The following is a 19,953-nucleotide window of genomic DNA, read 5'->3' on the forward strand; positions in this document are numbered from 1 at the left end:
GCCGCGAATCCGTTTCGCCTAAGTTTGTAAAAATCCTACCGAGGGGTGAGCCAGACTCCCACTCGGAGGCTTAGCTGCGAATCCGTTTCGCCTAAGTTATCAAAATCCTACCGAGTGGTAAGCCAGACTTCCACTCGGGGGCTTAGCTGCAGCCCTGTGCTCGCCTAAGTTTGTAAAAATCCTACCGAGTGGTAAGCCAGACTTCCACTCGGGGGCTTAGCTGCAGCCCTGTGCTCGCCTAAGTTTGTAAAAATCCTACCGAGTGAAGAGCAAACCTCTCATTCGGGGGCTTAGCTGCAGTCCAAGCAGTCGCCTAAGATATAAAAATCCTACCGAGTGGTAAGCCGGACTTCCACTCGGAGGCTTAGCTGCAGTCCAAGTACTCGCCTAAGTTATCAAAATCCTACCGAGTGAAGAGCAAACCTCTCACTCGGGGGCTTAGCTGCAGTCCAAGCACTCGCCTAAGTTATAGAAATCCTACCGAGTGAAGAGCAAACCTCTCACTCGGGGGCTTAGCTGCAGTCCAAGCACTCGCCTAAGTTATAAAAATCCTACCGAGTGAAGAGCAAACCTCTCACTCGGAGGCTTAGCTGCAGCCCAGTGCTAGCCTAAGTTATCAAAATCCTACTGAGTGAAGAGCAAACCTCTCACTCGGAGGCTTAGCTGCAGCCCAGTGCTAGCCTAAGTTATCAAAATCCTACCGAGTGAAGAGCAAACCTCTCACTCGGAGGCTTAGCTGCAGCCCAATGCTAGCCTAAGTTATCAAAATCCTACCGAGTGAAGAGCAAACCTCTCACTCGGAGGCTTAGCTGCAGTCCAAAGCACTCGCCTAAGTTTGTAAAAATCCTACCGAGTGAAGAGCAAACCTCTCACTCGGGGGCTTAGCTGCAGTCCAAGCACTCGCCTAAGATATAAAAATCCTACCGAGTGGTAAGCCGGACTTCCACTCGGAGGCTTAGCTGCAGTCCAAGTACTCGCCTAAGTTATCAAAATCCTACCAAGTGAAGAGCAAACCTCTCACTCGGGGGCTTAGCTGCAGTCCAAGCGCTCGCCTAAGTTATAAAAATCCTACCGAGTGAAGAGTAAACCTCTCACTCGGAGGCTTAGCTGCAGCCCAGTGCTAGCCTAAGTTATCAAAATCCTACCGAGTGAAGAGCAAACCTCTCACTCGGAGGCTTAGCTGCAGCCCAGTGCTAGCCTAAGTTATCAAAATCCTACCGAGTGAAGAGCAAACCTCTCACTCGGAGGCTTAGCTGCAGCCCAGTGCTCGCCTAAGTTATAAAAATCCTACCGACTGGTAAGCCGGACTTCCACTCGGAGGCTTTGCCGCAGCCCAGTGCTCGCCTAAGTGGACTAAAGAATAAGTCGATTGCAGTAGAGGCGCCTTGCTTTGAACCTGCAAAAGACATTTCGAGCCAAAAGCAATCGTATTCAAGCACCAAATTCAAGTTTGAATCGATATCTAAAGGAACCGAAAGTGCTCAGGCGTTAAGCCCGTTAAGGTTTATCGGTTACAATTCCACTCGGCATACCGAGGCAAATTTAAAGCGTCGAGCTAGAAGAAGTTTTTTACCCCTCCTGTGGAGGGCTGGAAGGTGCAACAAACTCATCAAGGTCAATTCCGTCGGCGATCCGAGTGGCAGCCGCAAGGAAAGTTTCCATAAAGGACCTGAAGTCGTGTTTCTTGGTGTTGGCCACCCAGAGGGCCGCCAGCTTCTCTTCTCGCGCATCTTTGCAGTGGACTCGGGCCAGACACAGAGCAACATCTGCACCGCACCGAGCCGAGGACTTCTTCCATTCCTGCACTCGACCAGGGATCGTGTTCAAGCGAGCCATCAGCGACTCAAGGTCATTCTGAAGTGTCTCCCCAGGCCAGAGCGTCGAGTCGATGCGAGATGTGGCGGCCTTCAGCCTTGCGAGAAAGTCCACGACAGCTGCAACACGAGACTCCAGTCGGAAAACATCCATGGCAACTTCGTCGTTCACCAGAGAATTGACGGGGTCGAGGTTTGGCTCCAGCCGGCTAGTTTCTTCTTCAAAGTTTTGGCAAAATTCTGCAAGGATGATCACTGAGTCAAGGGGATGGTCGAATGGAAAAACCACGATTGGAAATGTTTGCCGAGCATAGAGGTTTACCTTCAAGCATAAGAAACAGCTTCTTGGCAAGACCACTCAGGAAGGCCTCCAGATCATTTTTCTTCCCAGTCAACTTACTGACTTGGTCGGTCAGGGCAGCTTTATCAGTTTTCAGTCGACTGACCTCCTTGTTGGCGATCCCAAGAGCAGCTTTCAGATTGGTATTGTCTTGTTCAAGCTTGGTGACTGAAGCTAACTTCTCGTCAGCAAGCTTGATCTTCTCAGCTAGTTCGAGGTCTTTCTTCTGTTGGGCCTCCCTTACCTTACCTGCAAGTTACAGCAAGATCAGATTTTGAAACAAGCAAGGGGAAAAGCAGTCGTCAGGGTCTCACCAAACATACCTTCTGTCTCCTCCTTTGCCTTCGTCAGCTTCTCCTGAACCAGCTTCAAGCTCAGCTCGAGTTGAGTGTGCTTGTTTTCCAGCTCAGAGTAGCGAGCCACAAGATCACAGGAGTTCTGCGAAGAACCAATCGACTAAATGTCAAATATAATTCACTTCCGAGTGAAAAAGGAAAAATCACACGTTTCTAAGACTACAGCCGAATACAAGCATTCGACCGTAGTCTCGGGGACTACACCCAGTGGGTGCACTCAGCGTGCCCCCACTAATCCTGTTAAAGATAGAGTCGACAGTCGACCTCAAAAAAAACAAAAAGAGTTGTATTCTTTAAGACTGTAATCAACTGCAAGCATTCGACCACAGTCTCGGGGACTACACCCAGTGGGTGCACTCAGCGTGCCCCCACCGGTTTGTGAAATCCAGTCGACTGACAGAAAGATTGACATCATAAAGCCTAAGGCTGACTGCCAGCAGTCGACCCTAGCCTTGGAGACTACACCCAGTGGGTGCACTCAGCGTGCCCCCACTAATCCTGTTGAAGACAGAGTCGACCAGTCGACCGGTTTGCGAAATCCAGTCGACTTGGTCCAATGACAGAAAGACTGAAATTATAAAGCCTAAGGCCGACTGCCAGCAGTCGACCTTAGCCTTGGGTACTACACCCAGCGGGTGCACTCAGCGTGCCCCCGCTAACACGGAGTTTAATCGACACACCCAGTGGGTGACTACTATAAATTCTGGAAAGGAAAAGTTTTTGGTAGCATATCCTAACAGAACAAACGGTGGTCGACTGACCTGAACATTGCTTTGGAGGGCAGAACTGGCGTCATAAGCTGCCTGGCTCGCATCCCGGATGGTCTTCAACTGCTCCATCATGATTCCTGCCTGGCGTATCGCCTCCTTCGTCGCGCCAGCTTGGTCCTCTGGGACGTGGTGCGCCGTGAAGAGGGAGGGCTGCTGAGCACTCGTCAGTGGATCTGCGAAGGACACCGTGTGTCGAGTGGTGTTCTCTTCCTCCGCAATCAGAATCTCAGGCGCCGTCACATTCTGGGGCACCTTGCTGGCGGATGCTTTCCTACTCCTTCTGCGCTTCAGCGGTTCCTCATCCTCATCATCATCAGGGAGATTGATAACAGCATTGGGTGGAGCTACGGAGAAGAATCAGGATCAGAGATCGCGAGTCAGTCGACTAAAAACGGCGTTAAGAATATAGTACCTGGTTTTGAAGTTGTTGCGTCCTCCATCTCATGGTCATCAGCCCGGGCTGAGGTCTCAGAAGTAGCAGCACTGCAACTCCAAAGAATCAGTCGACTAACTTCAGCGTCAACCAGAGACAAAGTTCACACAAAATAAGAAGACTTAAGCAGCACGATTACCCTGATATGGTGGGGATGGACACCTTCATCTTCGGCAGGAGCTTGATCGGCTTCGACGGGGCCGCCCTGGGATGCTTCGGTGCCTTTTCAGTCGGCACCGGAGAGGTGGTCCGAGGGCGCTTGGTCGACTGAGCAACGGTCGCAACCCCCTTGCCACGTTCAGTCGAAGGGTCGTGGACAAGCTTCGACCGCCTTTCTGAGCGCGGTGGTACGACCTCCTCCTCCTCTTCTTCCTCGTCTTCAACGTCATCTTCATCACCGTCATCATCATCATCGTCATCATCATCCTCAGCAACGTCCGAGTCCCATTCCTCCTCCTCCTGGCTCTCGCCCCCACTCGCCTCACCCTCCTCAGTCGGAGCTTGTGCCCCATTGGGCATCGAGTACAGCTCGGTGAGGGCCTGGTAGATATCAAGACAAGGATCAGTCGACCAGTCGGCAGGATAAACAGAAACGAATGTGACAAGAACACAGTGGAGAGCAGAGCAGACATACCTTGTTTGGATCGCTGTTGTGGTCGAGTGGAGGAATCCTTCTGGCTCTGCGTGGGTTATCCTTGTTTCCGGTAACGGCGGCCATCCATCTTTCCAGAGTGACATCGTCGACTGCTTCTGGATGGACTCGAGTCTCGTCTTCAGTCCCACAGTACAACCACATGCAGTGGCTCCGGAACTGAAGGGGCTGGATACGACGCCTAAGGAAGACCTCCAGGAGATCCATGCCCGTCACTCCCTCCCGAACCAACTGCACCACGCGCTCCATCAACATCTTCACGTCAGCTTTCTCTTCCGGAATCAACTTCAGAGAGGAGGGCTTGTTCACTCGGTCCATGGTAAACTGTGGGAGTCCACTCGACTGCCCCGGCGTCGACTGGTCCTGGTAGTAGAACCAGGTCGACTGCCAGCCTCTGACTAACTCAGGAAAGGTCATGGGCAGGAAGGTGCTCTTATTCCTCACCTGGATCCCCAGACCCCCACACATTTGGACGACTCGGGTTCTTTCGTCGCCTGGGCTCGCCTTCTTCACGGTCTGAGAGCGACACGTGAATATATGCTTGAACAAGCCCTAGTGCGGTCGACAGCCCAGGAAACCCTCACACATGGACACGAACGCGGCAAGATAGGCGATAGAATTTGGGGTAAAGTGGTGGAGCTGCGCTCCAAACAATTTCAAGAAGCCACGGAAGAAAATACTCGGCGGCAAAGAAAATCCACGATCAACATGGGTGGCCAAGAGCACGCACTCACCCTCTTCTGGCTGGGGCTGCCACTCCTTCCCCGGAAGCCTCGCAGCTCCATGGGGGATCAAGCCCTCGTTGGCCATGTCGAGGAGATCTTTCTCTATGATGGTCGACTGGATCCAGTCTCCTTGGACCCAGCCCTTCGGCAGGCGGGATCTGGACGAAGACCCGCCGCGGCTGGTAGATCTCCCCTTCGCCTTCTCCGACGCCGACGCCTTCTTCGCGCGTTCCAGCGCCGCCGTCTTCTCCTTGGCCATGGTTGTTGGCGAGACGCGCGAGGGGAAGTTGTGCGGGGGCGAGAGCGAGCGCGCTGGACGAGGACGAAGGGAGCAGAGAGAGAGAGAATGCTGAGGCACAGTACAAAAAATCCTCGCCGGGCGCATTTATAAGGTCCTTTCCGAGTGGATGACAGGTGGGCCCGGTCGATCTAATCATATCCAGGAATAGTTATGCAGACGGGATACGTGGTGAAGAAAGCGGCGTGGAGATCGAGGCGTCTATGTCCCGTCCCATCCGAACGCCGCGGTCCGCTCCGCTTCGCGCGCGTCCCCAAATTTCGCATCCCGCGGAATCCGCGAACGGCAGATCGGTCTGTCAGACGCGGGGTTTCCTGTGATCCGTCGCTCGGAGATCGTCGAAGCCCGAAAGATCACTCGACGAAAGAAGAGAATGGATCGAGTCGACTGAAGACAAGTTGCTCACTATCGACGAAGAGATTCTTTGGTCCAGAACAACGCACGACCAGTGTGCAAAGGTTAATCGGAAACAACATCAACTCCTTCCTCACTCGAAGCCTCAATCCATTCGGGGGCTAATGATGGGGTCATGTACCTAGGGTAGGGTCACGGACCTGATCTAAGTACCTTGCCCAAGGACACCCTTAAAAGAGGTCGCCTTCCAGTCGACCAACGAGGGACTCACTCGACTGACTTGAAGGACTCGACCACGAAGACTCACTCGACCACCAGAAGGTCAAGAGGCACTCTGCACTGCAACGGCCTGTAATTAAGTAGACTTTATGATAGTAAAGACACTTTATGTGGGGCGTTACTAGTAACGCCCCGGACTTAACTCACCTTAAACCCTCTCCTACGTGGGCTGGTTGGGGTCCTGGCGCACTCTATATAAGCCATCCCCCTCCACAGATAGAGGGGTTCGGCACCTTGTAACTCATATACTCATAATCCACTCGACCGCCTCCGGGCTCCGAGACGTAGGGCTATTACTTCTTCCGAGAAGGGCCTGAACTCGTACATCCCTTGTGTTTAAAACCTCTCCATAGCTAGGACCTTGCCTCTCCATACCTACCCCCCACTCTACTGTCAGGCTTAGAACCACGACACATAGCACTGTCGAGAACATCCTTGATGTGGGTGTAATACTTTTTGTGAATGTTCTTCGATGAGTCCAAGTAAAGAGCATGGGAGAATCGGGGGTAGAGGATGATGAGGACGGCGCGCCCGCCGCTGCGCAAAATAAGTACACCTCAAATTAATTAGCCTCCACCGTGCAAATGAATGATTGAAATCGAAGGAAGGATAGCAGCGCGGATGACTTACACGGGATGATAAGGCACGAGAATCGCCTCCTTGTCCTTATTGGCGAGCATGAAACTGGCGATGTAATCCCTCGCGTATTCACTGTGCTTTGCGCAGACTCCCAAGAAGCCCTCGTGCATGTAGTACGGGTCAGCGACACAGATATGAGGTATCTGCTCAACCCCGATGATGTAGTTCATGTGCAAGGCATAAAAGTGGACAAACGTAAAATCCAGCTTCTTCACGTGAAACATGTCAAATATGTAATCGAGTCGGAGGAAGAACTTATCCGCGGGGAAGCAGTCGACGTACGACATTTGCCGCGGAACGTTAACCACGTAGAGTGGGTATCCTGGATCTTTTGAGGCGATGAGGCCTTTCTCTATCCGCAACACATCATCATGAAGTCTCCTTAGATCACCGAATCTGGCACGTAGCATTGTTGCAGGTAGGATTGGTTGATCGAGGATATGCCATTTATCTGCATCGGGGGTATCTATACGGTCCTGAAGCCGAGCCTGCTGAGGCGGCTGGATCATAGAATCAACTTTTTTGCCTTTCCTCGCTCTCTTCCTAGACTTCTTTACTACCGGAAGGTCGTCCATAATACGTTGAGACGGCAATTCAGGCACCGACTCATGACGCTCAAACCCTGAGGAGGCGCCAGTATAGACATACTGTTCAGCGCCATCGTCATCCTCATCCTCATCCATGGCGACATCATCAGCAACTAATGGAGCCTCCTCCTTACCCCGTCCGCTATCACCCAACCCGACAGCCGACGCTAATTGGGTAGGTGGGGTGTTGATGTTCATACCTTGTTGAGGCTGTGTGCTCGTGGGTGTGCTCCCGGCCGCCTCCAGACAATGCAGACTCTTTGGCCAAACCAGGACCCACCCATTGTAATAATCACCAAGCCGCCGTGGGGTCTCGTCGTCATCCCCTACTAGTATTAGAGGAGGCAAATTCTCGTTGCCGGTTTGACACTGGCCACGGAAACCTTGAAGACATTCGGGGGGATCGGCCGGCTGTAGAACAATGGTTCCTTCGGCTCCATTATCGTCGCCTTCCCCACGTCCACCTTCTGGTCACCGATGGTGTACAATATGGTGCACGGGGTTTCGTCGGCCTGCAAAGAAAAGTCTGCGACGTGAGACATCCAAAAGGCAATGAAAACGGGAGATTATACATTTATATTAAAGGGGGCCGGTGTGACAGATACCGTAAGGGCGTCGAGCTCAGCCAAAGACGGAGCACCGCCGAGAACGTCCAGTGCGGGAGCCGGTGCGGGAGCAGGTGCTGGTGCAACGCTAGTCGAGCTGCTCCCCAAGAAGTCAGCAAGGGGAAAGTCCTCTGCATTTTTTTCTAGATTTTGCCTTGACCAAGTGAAAACGGCCGGAACCAAGGAAGTAGACAAATTTGCAACCACATGTTTTGCGGCAGCTACCGCTGTTGCGACTGTCTGAGATGATTTCTTCTCAACCGCAATCTCAACCTTCTTTTCGATGTTTTCTTCAGTTAACCTCCGTCTTTCCTTTCTCTCCTCCGTGGTCTCACGGTAGTACTTCTTCCACGTGGTGCCGTCTCCGACACCGTGCACGCATCCATACGACAGCGAGTATCCACCGGTTGTCATTTCAATATGTTCAATGCCCGGTTGAATGGAGTGTCCCACTTGGGCCTCGCCAATGCCTCAGACGGCGAGTCGCTTTTGAACGCAATCCTGTGCTGCTCTCTTTGCAAAAGGCACAAGGATCGTTTACAAATATGACTAATGCGTGTAGTCGAATTGATTAGAAACTAAAATTACCAGCAGTCTCATGAACTCCGTAATGACCGGTTTTGTCTCGTAAACCTTCTTCACTGGGTCCCAACGGTGCCGGGCCCTGAGTTCGTCACGCTCCTGCGGGACGGTGAACTCCGCCAAGGGGTCTAGGATGCCCAGACTCGCGGCTTCCGTGTCCTCCTTGGCCCATTTGGACCTCTTTCTGACGTAACCACGGCTTCCAAGGTGGTGGCTCCCAATGTTCCTCTCTTGAAGCCCCTTCATGTACTTAGACTTTTTTTGGCAGCTTCGGCCTTGCAAGCCTCCTTGAATATTTGAAATTGATCTTCCGTGATTGTCGGATTATCCTTTACAATCTCAGAGTAGGGTTCCTTCTTGTCGATGATCTTTGCTTTCACTCGATTATTCCAGGCGGCCAACGCATCGCTAAACTTGGTCATGGCGTGTTTGTTTATCTTCTTCATTGTCGGGTCCTCATCTGGATCTTCATAATCCTTCCCATTTCAGTCTAGGAACAAGAATATCTGGTGAAACTTCTTTAGGAGGGAGCGCCTCATATTTTCTATTTTCTATAGTTTCTCATCGTTGATGGTGGCGGTTGTCCGTACGATGCAGCCTATTTGATTGTCGTAGCACGAGCGCGCTTCCTCGGGCGCCTTTGGCTCAAAATTGCCATCGTCCACCTCCGTGACCACCAGTCTAGTAGTCCTGAGTTTGTTAGGAAGCCGTTGCCTCTTTGCTTTCGGTTCTACACCATCTCTGCTCCCCGAGGCAGCACCGGTCTCAGTCTCAGCGCCGGTCTCGATGCTGGTCTGAGTCTCGGCGCCGGGCTCAGTCTCAGCACCGGTCTGCGTGTCGGTCTCAGTCCTCAATGCCACTGGTCGGCCCAGCAACAACATCGGTTGATCATCGGCAAGGCTAAAAAATTCGTCTGCCGCCCGGTAGACGTCGTCGCAATCACCAGAACCATGTCCTTCATCGTTGCTAGCCATGTTTCGTATGATTAAATCTAGTCAATTAATTCTAGACCTAATAAAATAAATAATGACATAAAAAAGGCCTATTGTTTTGCAGGAACGTTGACTCCTTCCTGGTGCGGCAAATCTTGGGCACTCGATATGTCCTAGTTTGTAGCACAAGTCATGCCGAAATTCATGGAAAATTTCGGCATGACCTTTGCTAAAAAGTGGACAAATCGAGAACTTGAAATTTGCCAGAACAGAAATGAATCAACATTCTGGCTAAACATAGGCCACTCAGCATCATTCCCTGGAAACAACAAAGCCACTTGGGCAAAATCGAACCACTTCAATGAAAAGATATAACATGACCACTTCAAGGAAAATATATAATCAACAATAAAATTCTAGGAAGGGATCATCTTTAAAATAAAATTTGCCTAAATTCTTTTCCTTCAAAAATAGTGGTCTTTTCAAAAATCAAAAACCTTTGCAAAATAACCTCACTAAACACTTCTCTGCCTAGGACAGAACCCAAATTATGTTGATCTAGCTATTCCTCTCTCTCACACAAACACACATTATTATCTCTAACCCTTCTCTGCCTAGGACAGAACCCAATTAAATTGCAAAGGAACTCCATTTCTCTAACCCTTCTGACCTAATGCTCTAAAATAAATTTTTCCTCTAACCTAGCCAACCTACTTAACCTAGCTTGTTAATCCAATGAACCTAATTAACCTACCTATTTAACCTAGTTAGTTAATCTAGTTTACCTAGATAATTAACCTAATTAAACTAGTTAGTGCAGCTAGTTCTCTGTCAAAGCCCTAGATAAATTTTTGCACTAATTAACCTAGATAATTAACCTAATTAAACTAGTTAACCTGACTAGTTCTCTGTCAAAGCCCTAACTAAATTTTTGCACTAACCTAGATAATTAACATAATTAAACTAGTTAACCTAACTACTTCTGTGTCAAAGCCCTAACTAAATTTTTGCCCTAACCTAGATAATTAACCTAATTAAACTAGCTAACCTATGCATGAGAGAGAGGAGGGGTGGGGGCTTACAAAGGATGGCTCTGGTGGTGGCGAGGGAGGCAGTGGTGGCGAGGGAGGCAGGGGCGTCTCCGGTGACGGCGAGGGAGGCAGTTGTGGCGAGGGAGGATCCGGTGGCGTCGACGGCGGCTCCGGTGGCGTTGATGAGGACGCGCGGCTCCGTGGTGTTGGGGGCGGCTCCGGTGGCGTCGACGGCGCATGGCTCTGGTGGCATCGACGTCGGCAAGAGACGGCGGCGATATGGGGCGATGGCGAATCAGGGAGATGGCGGCGGGGTGGGTCGAGGGATTTGGGGGAGAAGTGGTGGCCGGGGGAAACGGTTTTTTGATTAAGTCAAACTTAGCGGTAGCGCGTTTAGTAAAACGTGCTATAGCTAAGATAGCTATAGCGGTTTTTACAGAATGCGCTGCTGCTATAGCTATGTAATTTTCTACCATTTTTTTTAATTTCCTTTTCTGTTTCTATAGCGGGGGTCTAGGACACTCGCTGCAGCTACGTTAGCTATAGCGCCTCTTACTAACACACGCTACTGCTATGCCTTCCTCCGTCTTTTCACTTTTTCATTTATTTTGCTTTACATTTTATTTTATTTCCTTTCTCCTTTTTCTATTTCTTTCATTTTCATTTACTTTTCTATTTGTTTTTCATCTTATTTTATTTCCATTAGTAGTAGCGCTCTTCATAGGAAATGCGCTACTACTTATGCCCTAGCGGTAGCGCGCTTCTTCCAAGACCGCTACTGCTATGCGTAGCCTATCATTCTAGCAATGGGAATATTAGTAGTAGCGCTTTTGCCAGTACACACGCTACTGCTAAGATTGTATCTGTACCGCGGTTTTTCTTAATCGCTACTGCTATCTAGCACTAGCGCCCTTTTTTGACCCGCGTTGTTGCTAAATTTCTGCGTATAAGGTTTTCCCTAGTAGTGCCTATCGCCCTACCTATGATGCGTGAGTAGTTTACCACAGACCCACGGGTCCATAGCTAGTAGCTAGATGGCTTCTTCTCTCTCCTTGATCTTCAATACAAAGTTCTCCTCGATGTTCTTGGAGTTCTATATGATGTAATACTTTTTTGCATTGTGTTTGTTGAGATCTAATGAATTGCAGATTTATGATCAGATTATCTATGAATATTATTTGAGTCTCCTCTAAATTCTTATATGCATGATTTGATATCTTTGTATTTCTCTTTGAACTATCGATTTGGTTTGGCCAACTAGATTGGTTTTTCTTGCAATCGGAGAGGTGCTTAGTTTTGGGTTCAATCTTGCGGTGTCCTCATCGAGTGACATAGTAGGGGTAGCGAGGCACGTATTGTATTGTTGCCATCAAGGATAAAAAGATGGGGTTTGCATCATATTGCTTGAGTTTGTCCCTCTACATCATGTCATCTTAGTTAAAATGTTACTCCGTTCTTATGAACTTAATACTCTAGATGCATGCTGGATAGCGGTCGATGTGTGGAGTAATAGTAGTAGATGCAAGCAGGATTCAGTCTACTTATCACGGACGTGATGCCTATATTCATGATCATTGCCTTAGATACCATCATAACTTTGCGCTTTTCTATCAATTGCTCAATAGTAATTTGTTTACCCAGTGTAAGCTTTCTTCAAGAGAGAAGCCTCTAGTGAAACCTATGGCCCCCGGGTCTATTTTCCATCATATATTTTCAAATCGGTAAACCAAAAATACCTCACTGAGTTTTATTTACTTTTATTTTGTTTTACGCCCTATCAGATCTCATACTTGCAAGTGACCATGAAGGGATTGACAACCCCTTTATCGCGTTGGGTGCAAGTGTTTGATTGTTTGTGCAGGTGCATAGATTGGAGATTTGCTTGTACCTCCTACTAGATTGATACCTTGGTTCTTAAATTGAGAGAAATACTTATCTCTACTTTGCTGCATCACCATTTCCTCTTCAAGGGAAAAACCAAAGCAAGCTCAAGAAGTAGCAGGAAGAATTTCTGGCGCCGTTGCTGGGGAGGTTCTACATCAAACCTACCAAGTACCCATCATAAACTCACATCTCTTGTGTTACATTATTTGCCATTTTCCTCTCGTTTTCCTCTCCCCCACTTCTAAAACGTTTTCAGAAAAACACAAAAACATTTTCCTTTAATTCGCCCTTCTTTCGTTCATCCTTTCGTTTGCTTGTGTGCTAGATTACTTTTGTGTCATCATGGCTCAATTTAAAAACTTTGATCCTTATCATAAAAAGTTGGAAAAGATGAAGAATAATGCAAAAAGATTCATGTCATTGCAATATGAGCATAATAGTTTCTTTAGGAACGAGCTTAAAGAATAAAAAACTACGATGGAATATATTAATAAAGAGCTTGATGATGTTACTAAGGAAATTTCTGGTGTTAAATCTCAATTTTCTTGTATTGAAAATCTAGTAGGCCAAATTTCTGATAAACAAACTACTTTGCTAAACAAGATGGTTGCTAAACCGGAATCTTTGAATGATGATGAAGATCTTAAAGTGATTAGTGTTACTCCTATTGAATCTTTGTTTGCTATATAAATCTTGATAAACATGGGACGGGAGATGAGTCAACTTCAGCTAGAAGGCATCCCAATGATTTGGAGTTTAAAGATCCTAATGAAAAAATTGATAAAAGTGGGATTGGAGAGGTCAAAACTTTAAGTAGCGATGAATCCACTCTTTTGGATTTCAAGGACTTTAATTATGATAATTTCTCTTTGATAGATTGTATTTCCTTGTTGCAATCCATGTTTAATTCACCTCATGCTTATAATCAAAATAAAGCTTTTACTAAACATATCTGGTAGGAGCTAGGGTTCTACCAGGTCTAGGACGGAGGTTATAGGGGAAGAAGGGTGCTGGACGTGGATGAGCTCGCGATCGCCGACGGCTGGGCGCCGTCGTGCCCGAGGGAGGAGGCGGTGGCGCAAGAGGCAGGAGGCGGCTAGGGTTAGGGCCCAGCTCCTCTGGGAGCCGGGCAATAAAATTATTCTTATTGCTTACTTGCGAAAAGAGTCTTACAGCTGTTTATATAACCATGCTAATAAAAATAAGATAACTTGTGGGCTAAGCCCCTAACTAAACCAGCCCAATGGGCCTCCTCCGGGTATAAGTTACCCCGATCATAACATCTCTTCCCGCCTGCGCGAATAGGTCGTCCTCGAGCTGAAAGTCGGGGTAGTGCTGGCGGAACTCGTCGCGCTGCTCCTAAGTGGCCTGCTCCTCCGAAAGGCCATCCCACTGAATTAACAAGTACCACACCCCGTGACAAGTACCACACCCCGTGACGTAGCTGGGCCATCCCACTGAATTAACGCGGGTGTGGTCGCCGGTGGCTCCCCACGGAAGGGCTTCAGCAGTCCCACATGGAAGACGTCGTGGATGCGAGCACTGGCCGGAGCTGAAGGCAATAGGCCACCTTCCCAATGCACTCCAAGATGGCAAATGGCCTGGCATAGCGAGGGCCCAACTTGCGCTTCGCGTGCGGGTCCAGGGACTATGTAGAGCGGTGAAGAAGGCGCAGCCACACCCAATCGCCCACCGCAAACTCCGCCTCGCGATGGCGGCCGTCGTAGTAGTGCTTGGCCAGCTGCTGGGCCTGAAGGAGGCGTTGCCGGACCTCCGCAAGCATCTCATCGCAGTTGCGAAGATGATCGCCTGCCGCCTCCATCCGAGTTGTCATCGGGTCAAACGGCAGGATGGGCGGGGGTGATCGGTCGTAGACCACCTCGAATGGTATGGCACATAGGGCGGAGTGATAGGAGGTGTTGTAGCAGTACTCCGCCACGCGAGCCAATCCACCCAAGTGCGAGGATGATCACCTGTGACACAATGCAGATACATGGCAATCACCTTGTTGACCACCTCAGATTGGTTGTCCGTCTGAGGGTTGAAGGTCGTGCTTCGGCGGAGCTTCACGCCCGCCATCCGGAAGAGATCGCGCCAGACATGCCCCGTGAACACCGGATCCCGATCGCTGACGATCGAAGAGGGAAACCCGTGGAGGTGGACGATGTCATCAAAGAAGGCACCAGCCACGGATGTAGCAGTGTAGGGATGGCCGAGTGCGATGAAGTGTGCATACTTGGAGAAGCGGTCGACCACCATGAGGATGACGGACTTGCCGCCCACCTTGGGAAGGCCCTCGATGAAGTCCACAGAGATATCAGCCCAGACCTGAGAGGGCACCTCCAAGAGCTGCAGTAGACCAGTCGGTCACAGTGTCTCTGTCTTGTTGCGCTAACACGTCTCACAAGACCGCACCCAGTCCCGGACCAGGGCCCGATCACCGGGAATGTAGAAGTCGGCCCGGAGACAATTGAGGGTTTGCACACTCTCGTGGCCGGCCGAGTGTGCTAGCAGCAGAACCTGGTACGGAGGTTGTCATGGTCCGGCATGAAGATATGGCGCCCATGCAGGAGCAAGCCATCCGCTAGGTGCCACGGCTCCTCCAAGTCACCAGCAGCAAGTCGCTGCCGAAGGCTGAGCGTCTGGCGTGGCTGCGGTGGCCCGACGGATGTCGGTGAAGAGGGCAAAAGATGGCACCGAGTGGATGCAAAGTGTCGCCCCATCGGAGTCGCCAACGGCTGTATCATGGTCGGCGTCGCGGCGAGACAGGGCATCAGCCACGATGTTAAGGTGGCCCGGACGATACTCGATGGTGAAGTCGAAGCCAAAGAGCTTGCTGATCCACTGATGCAGCGGCACGGTAGACAGCCACTGGTCCAGCAAGAACTTTAGGTTGTAGTGATCCCTGCGAATCTAGAACGACCGACCCCAAAGATAAGGCCGCCAATGGCGCATCGCCTGCACCAAACCAATGAGCTCCCTCTCATAAGCCGCGAGCTTAAGATGGCGCGCAACAAAGGGCCTACTAAAAAATGTGAGAGCTCTATCGCCGTGATAAAGGACGGCACCGAACCCCACACCGGAGGTGTCGCAGTCCATGATCAACGGCCGGTCGAAGTCAGGCATCTGAAGAACGGGACCCATCATGAGGGCCCCCTAAAGAGCCTCGAACGCAGTTGTCGCCTCCTCATCCCAGGCAAAGGCGTCGCGACGTAGTAGGCACATGAGAGGGGACACAATGAGGCCGAACTCCCGGATAAATTTCCGGTAGTACCCCGTGAGACCCAGGAAGCCACGAAGAGCCTCCGGTGAGTGCGGTGTCGGCCAGGCCGCGACGGCCGCCACCTTGTCGGCGTCCATAGCAACCCCCTCGGCCGAGATGATGTGGCCGAGGTAGGCGACTGAAGGCGTCCCAAACAAGCACTTCGAGCACTTAAGATGAAGCTGATGCGCTCGAAACTCGTTGAATATGATGGCGACATGCTGAAGGTGAAAAGTGAAAACTAAATGCAAAAGACGCTCCAAGATTTGCACATATCACATGAATGAAACGAATCCGAAAACATACTGATACTTGTTGAAGAAAGATGGGATGCCTTTCGGGGTATCCCCAAGCTTAGACGCTTGAGTCTCCTTGAATATTTACTTGGGGTGCCTTGGGCATCCCCAACCTTGAGCTCTTGCCTCTCCTCCTTTTCCTCATATCAAGACCTCCTCGATCTTCGAACACTTCATCCACACAAAACTTCAACAGAGAACTCGGTAAGATCCATTAGTATAATAAAGCAAATCACTACTCTAAGTACTGTTGCAAACCAATTCATATTTTATTTTTGCATTGTGTCTACTGTAATATAACTTTTCCATGGCTTAATCCACTGATAGAAAGTGATAGTTTCATCAAAACAAGCAAACTATGCATCAAAAACAGAATCTGTCTTAAACAGGACAGTCTGTAGTAATCTGAACATTCACCATACTTGTGGTACCCCAAAATTTCCACCAAACTTAGGAAAAATAGACAATTTGTATAAAAATACAGTGCAAAAAGTTTCAGAACCGTTTGACGTTCCAGTAAAAAATGTAAAATCGCGCACTACAGCCAAAGTTTCTATCCTGCACCGCACAAACCAACAAGCCATCTAAACATCCTAAAGGCAAACGTTGGCACATTATTTTTATAGTACAATGGAATTGTACAAGGGGATAATTATTTTTATTGAAAATTTTCTGTAATCAAGATTCACAAAGTTTCCGTGAGCGTGAACAAAGTTCAAGGCTAGCTCCCACTTTAACAATGCTCGTCTTTCTCACTTTCGCTTTCCTTTTTGAAAAGTTTTGGGTTTCCCTCTTTATTTTTTTTGTTTTTAGACTATATAAAAGCACTCAACAGAAATAAATGACTCTCTAAAACTTTCGGGTTGTCTCCCTGGCAACGCTTTCTTTAAAGCCATTAAGCTAGACATATAGTGCTCAAGTAACGGATCCACCCGGATCCCAAGGTATATCGAAGCCAATTTTAATTAACAATGATTTGTGATTTAGTAGTGAGCACAAAGTAACACATATCATGCATCAACGAAGTCTAACTCTCTTCCCATGCATCGGCATGTCATAAAAGTGTAGGGGAACATAGTAATTTCAAAAAAGATCCTACACACACGCAAGATCATGGTGATGCATAGAAACGAGAGGGGAGAGTGTTGTCCACGTACCCTCGTAGACCGAAAGCGGAATCGTTAGCACAACGAGGTTGATGTAGTCGTACGTCTTCATGATCCGACCGATCCAAGTACCGAACATACGGCACCTCCGAGTCCAGCACACGTTCAGCTCGATGACGTCCCGTGAACTCTGATCCAGCAGAGCTTCACGGGAGAGTTTCGTCAGCACGACGGCAATGGTGACGGTGATGATGTTGCTACCGATGCAGGGCTTCACCTAAGCACCGCTATTATATGACCGAGGTGGAATATGGTGGAGGGGGCACCGCATACGGCTGGGAGAGATCAACTTGTGTGTTCATGGGGTGCCCCTTGCCTCAGTATATAAAGGAGGGGAGGAGGGGACGGGCCAGCCCTCTCTATGGCGCGCCCTGGGGAGTCCTACTCCCACCGGGAGTAGGATCCCCCCCCCTTCCATGTAGTAGGAGTTGTAGTCAAGGACAGGGAAGAGAGGAGAGAAGGAAGGAGGGGGCGCAGCCCCTCCCCCTAGTCCAATTCGGACTAGGCCTTGGGGGGCGCACAGCCTCCCCTCTCTCTTTCCCCTAAAGCCCAATAAGGCCCATATACTCCCCGACGAATTCCCGTAACTCTCTAGTACTTCGATAAATACCTGAATCACTCGGAACCTTTCTGATGTCCGAATATAGTCGTCCAATATATCGATCTTTACGTCTCAACCATTTTGAGACTCCTCGTCATGTCCCCGATCTCTTCCGGGACTCCGAACTACCTTCGGTACATCAAAACACATAACTCATAATATAAATCGTCACTAAACTTTAAGCGTGCGGACCCTACGGGTTTGAGAACTATGTAGACATGACCGAGACACGTCTCCGGTCAATAACCAAGCGAAACCTGGATGCTCATATTGGCTCCCACATATTCTACGAAGATCTTTATCGGTCAAACCGCATAACAATATACGTCGTTCCTTTTGTCATCGGTATGTTACTTGCCCGAGATTCGATCGTTGGTATCTCAATACCTAGTTCAATCTTGTTACCGGCAAGTCTCTTTACTTGTTATGTAATGCATCATCCCGCAATTAACTCATTAGTCACATTGCTTGCAAGGCTTATAGTGATGTGCATTACCGAGAGGGCCCAGACATACCTCTCCGACAATCAGAGTGACAAATCCTAATCTTGAAATACGTCAACTCAACAAGTACCTTCGGAGACACCTGTAGAGCACCTTTATAATCACCCAGTTACGTTGTGACGTTTGGTAGCACACAAAGTGTTCCTCCGGTAAACGGGTGTTACATAATCTCATAGTCATAGGAACATGTATAAGTCATGAAGAAAGCAATAGCAACATACTAAACGATCAAGTGCTAAGCTTCAAGTCAATCACATCATTCTCCTAATGATGTGATCCCGTTAATCAAATGACAACTCATGTCTATGGCTAGGAAACTTAACCATCTTTGATTCAACGAGCTAGTCAAGTAGAGGCATACTAGTGACACTATGTTTGTCTATGTATTCACACATGTATTATGTTTCCGGTTAATACAATTCTAGCATGAATAATAAACATTTATCATGAAATAAGGAAATAAATAATAACTTTGTTATTGCCTCTAGGGCATATTTCCTTCAGTCACCCACTTGCACTAGAGTCAATAATCTAGTTCACATCACCATGTGATTTAACACCAATATTCACATCTGTATGTGATTAATACCCGTAGTTCACATCATCATGTGATCAACACCCAAAGGGTTTACTAGAGTCAATAATCTAGTTCACATCGCTATGTGATTAACACCCAAAGAGTACTAAGGTATGATCATGTTTTGCTCGTGAGATAAGTTTAGTCAATGGGTTTGTCACATTCAGAGCCGTATGTATTTTGCAAATATTCTATGTCTACAATGCTCTGCACGAAGCTACTCTAGCTAATTGCTCCCACTTTCAATATGTATCCATATTAAGACTTAGAGTCATCTGGATCGGTGTAAAAGCTTGCACCTATGTTACTCTTTACGACGGGCTCTTTCATCACCTCCATAATTGAGAAATATTTCCTTAGTCCTTACTAAGGATATTATTGACCACTGTCCAGTGATCTACTGTTAGATCAAAATTGTACTCCCTTGCCAAACTCAGAGCAAGGTATACAATAGGTCTGGTACACAATATAGCCTACTTTATAGAACCTATAACTGAGGCATAGGGAATGACTTCTCATTCTCTTTCTATTTTCTGCCATAGTCGGGTTTTGAGTCTTACTCAACTTATCACCTTGCAACACAGGCAAGAACTCCTTCTTTGGTTGTTCCATTTTGAATTACTTCAAAATCTTATCAAGGTATGTACTCATTGAGAAATCTTATCAAGCGTCTTGATCTATCTCTATAGATCTTGATGCTCAATGTGTAAGCAGCTTCACTGAGGTCTTTCTTTGAAAAACTCCTTTCAAATACTCATTTATGCTTTCCAGAAGATTCTACATTATTTCTGATCAACAATATGTCGTTCACATATACTTTATCAGAAATGATGTAGTGCTCCCACTCACTTTCCTGTAAGTAGAGGCTTCACCGCAAGTCTGTATAAAACTATATGCTTTGATCAACTCATCAAAGCGTATATTCCAACTCCGAGATGCTTGCACTAGTCCATAGATGGATCACTGGAGCTTGTACACTTTATTAGCACCTTTAGGATTGACAAAACCTTCTGGTTGTATCATATACAACTTTTCTTTAATAAATCCATTAAGGAATGCAGTTTTGACATCCATTTGCCAGATTTCATAAAATGTGGCAATTGCTAACATGATTCGGACATACTTAAGCATCGATACGAGTGAGAAAATCTCATCGTATTCAACACCTTGAACTTGTCAAAAAACTTTTTGCAACAAGTCGAGCTTTGTAGATAGTAACACTACTATTAGCGTATGCCTTCCTCTTGAAGATCCATTTATACAATAT

Source organism: Triticum aestivum, chromosome 5B (genome assembly GCF_018294505.1).
Source record: "Triticum aestivum cultivar Chinese Spring chromosome 5B, IWGSC CS RefSeq v2.1, whole genome shotgun sequence".
Taxonomy (NCBI): domain Eukaryota; kingdom Viridiplantae; phylum Streptophyta; class Magnoliopsida; order Poales; family Poaceae; genus Triticum; species Triticum aestivum.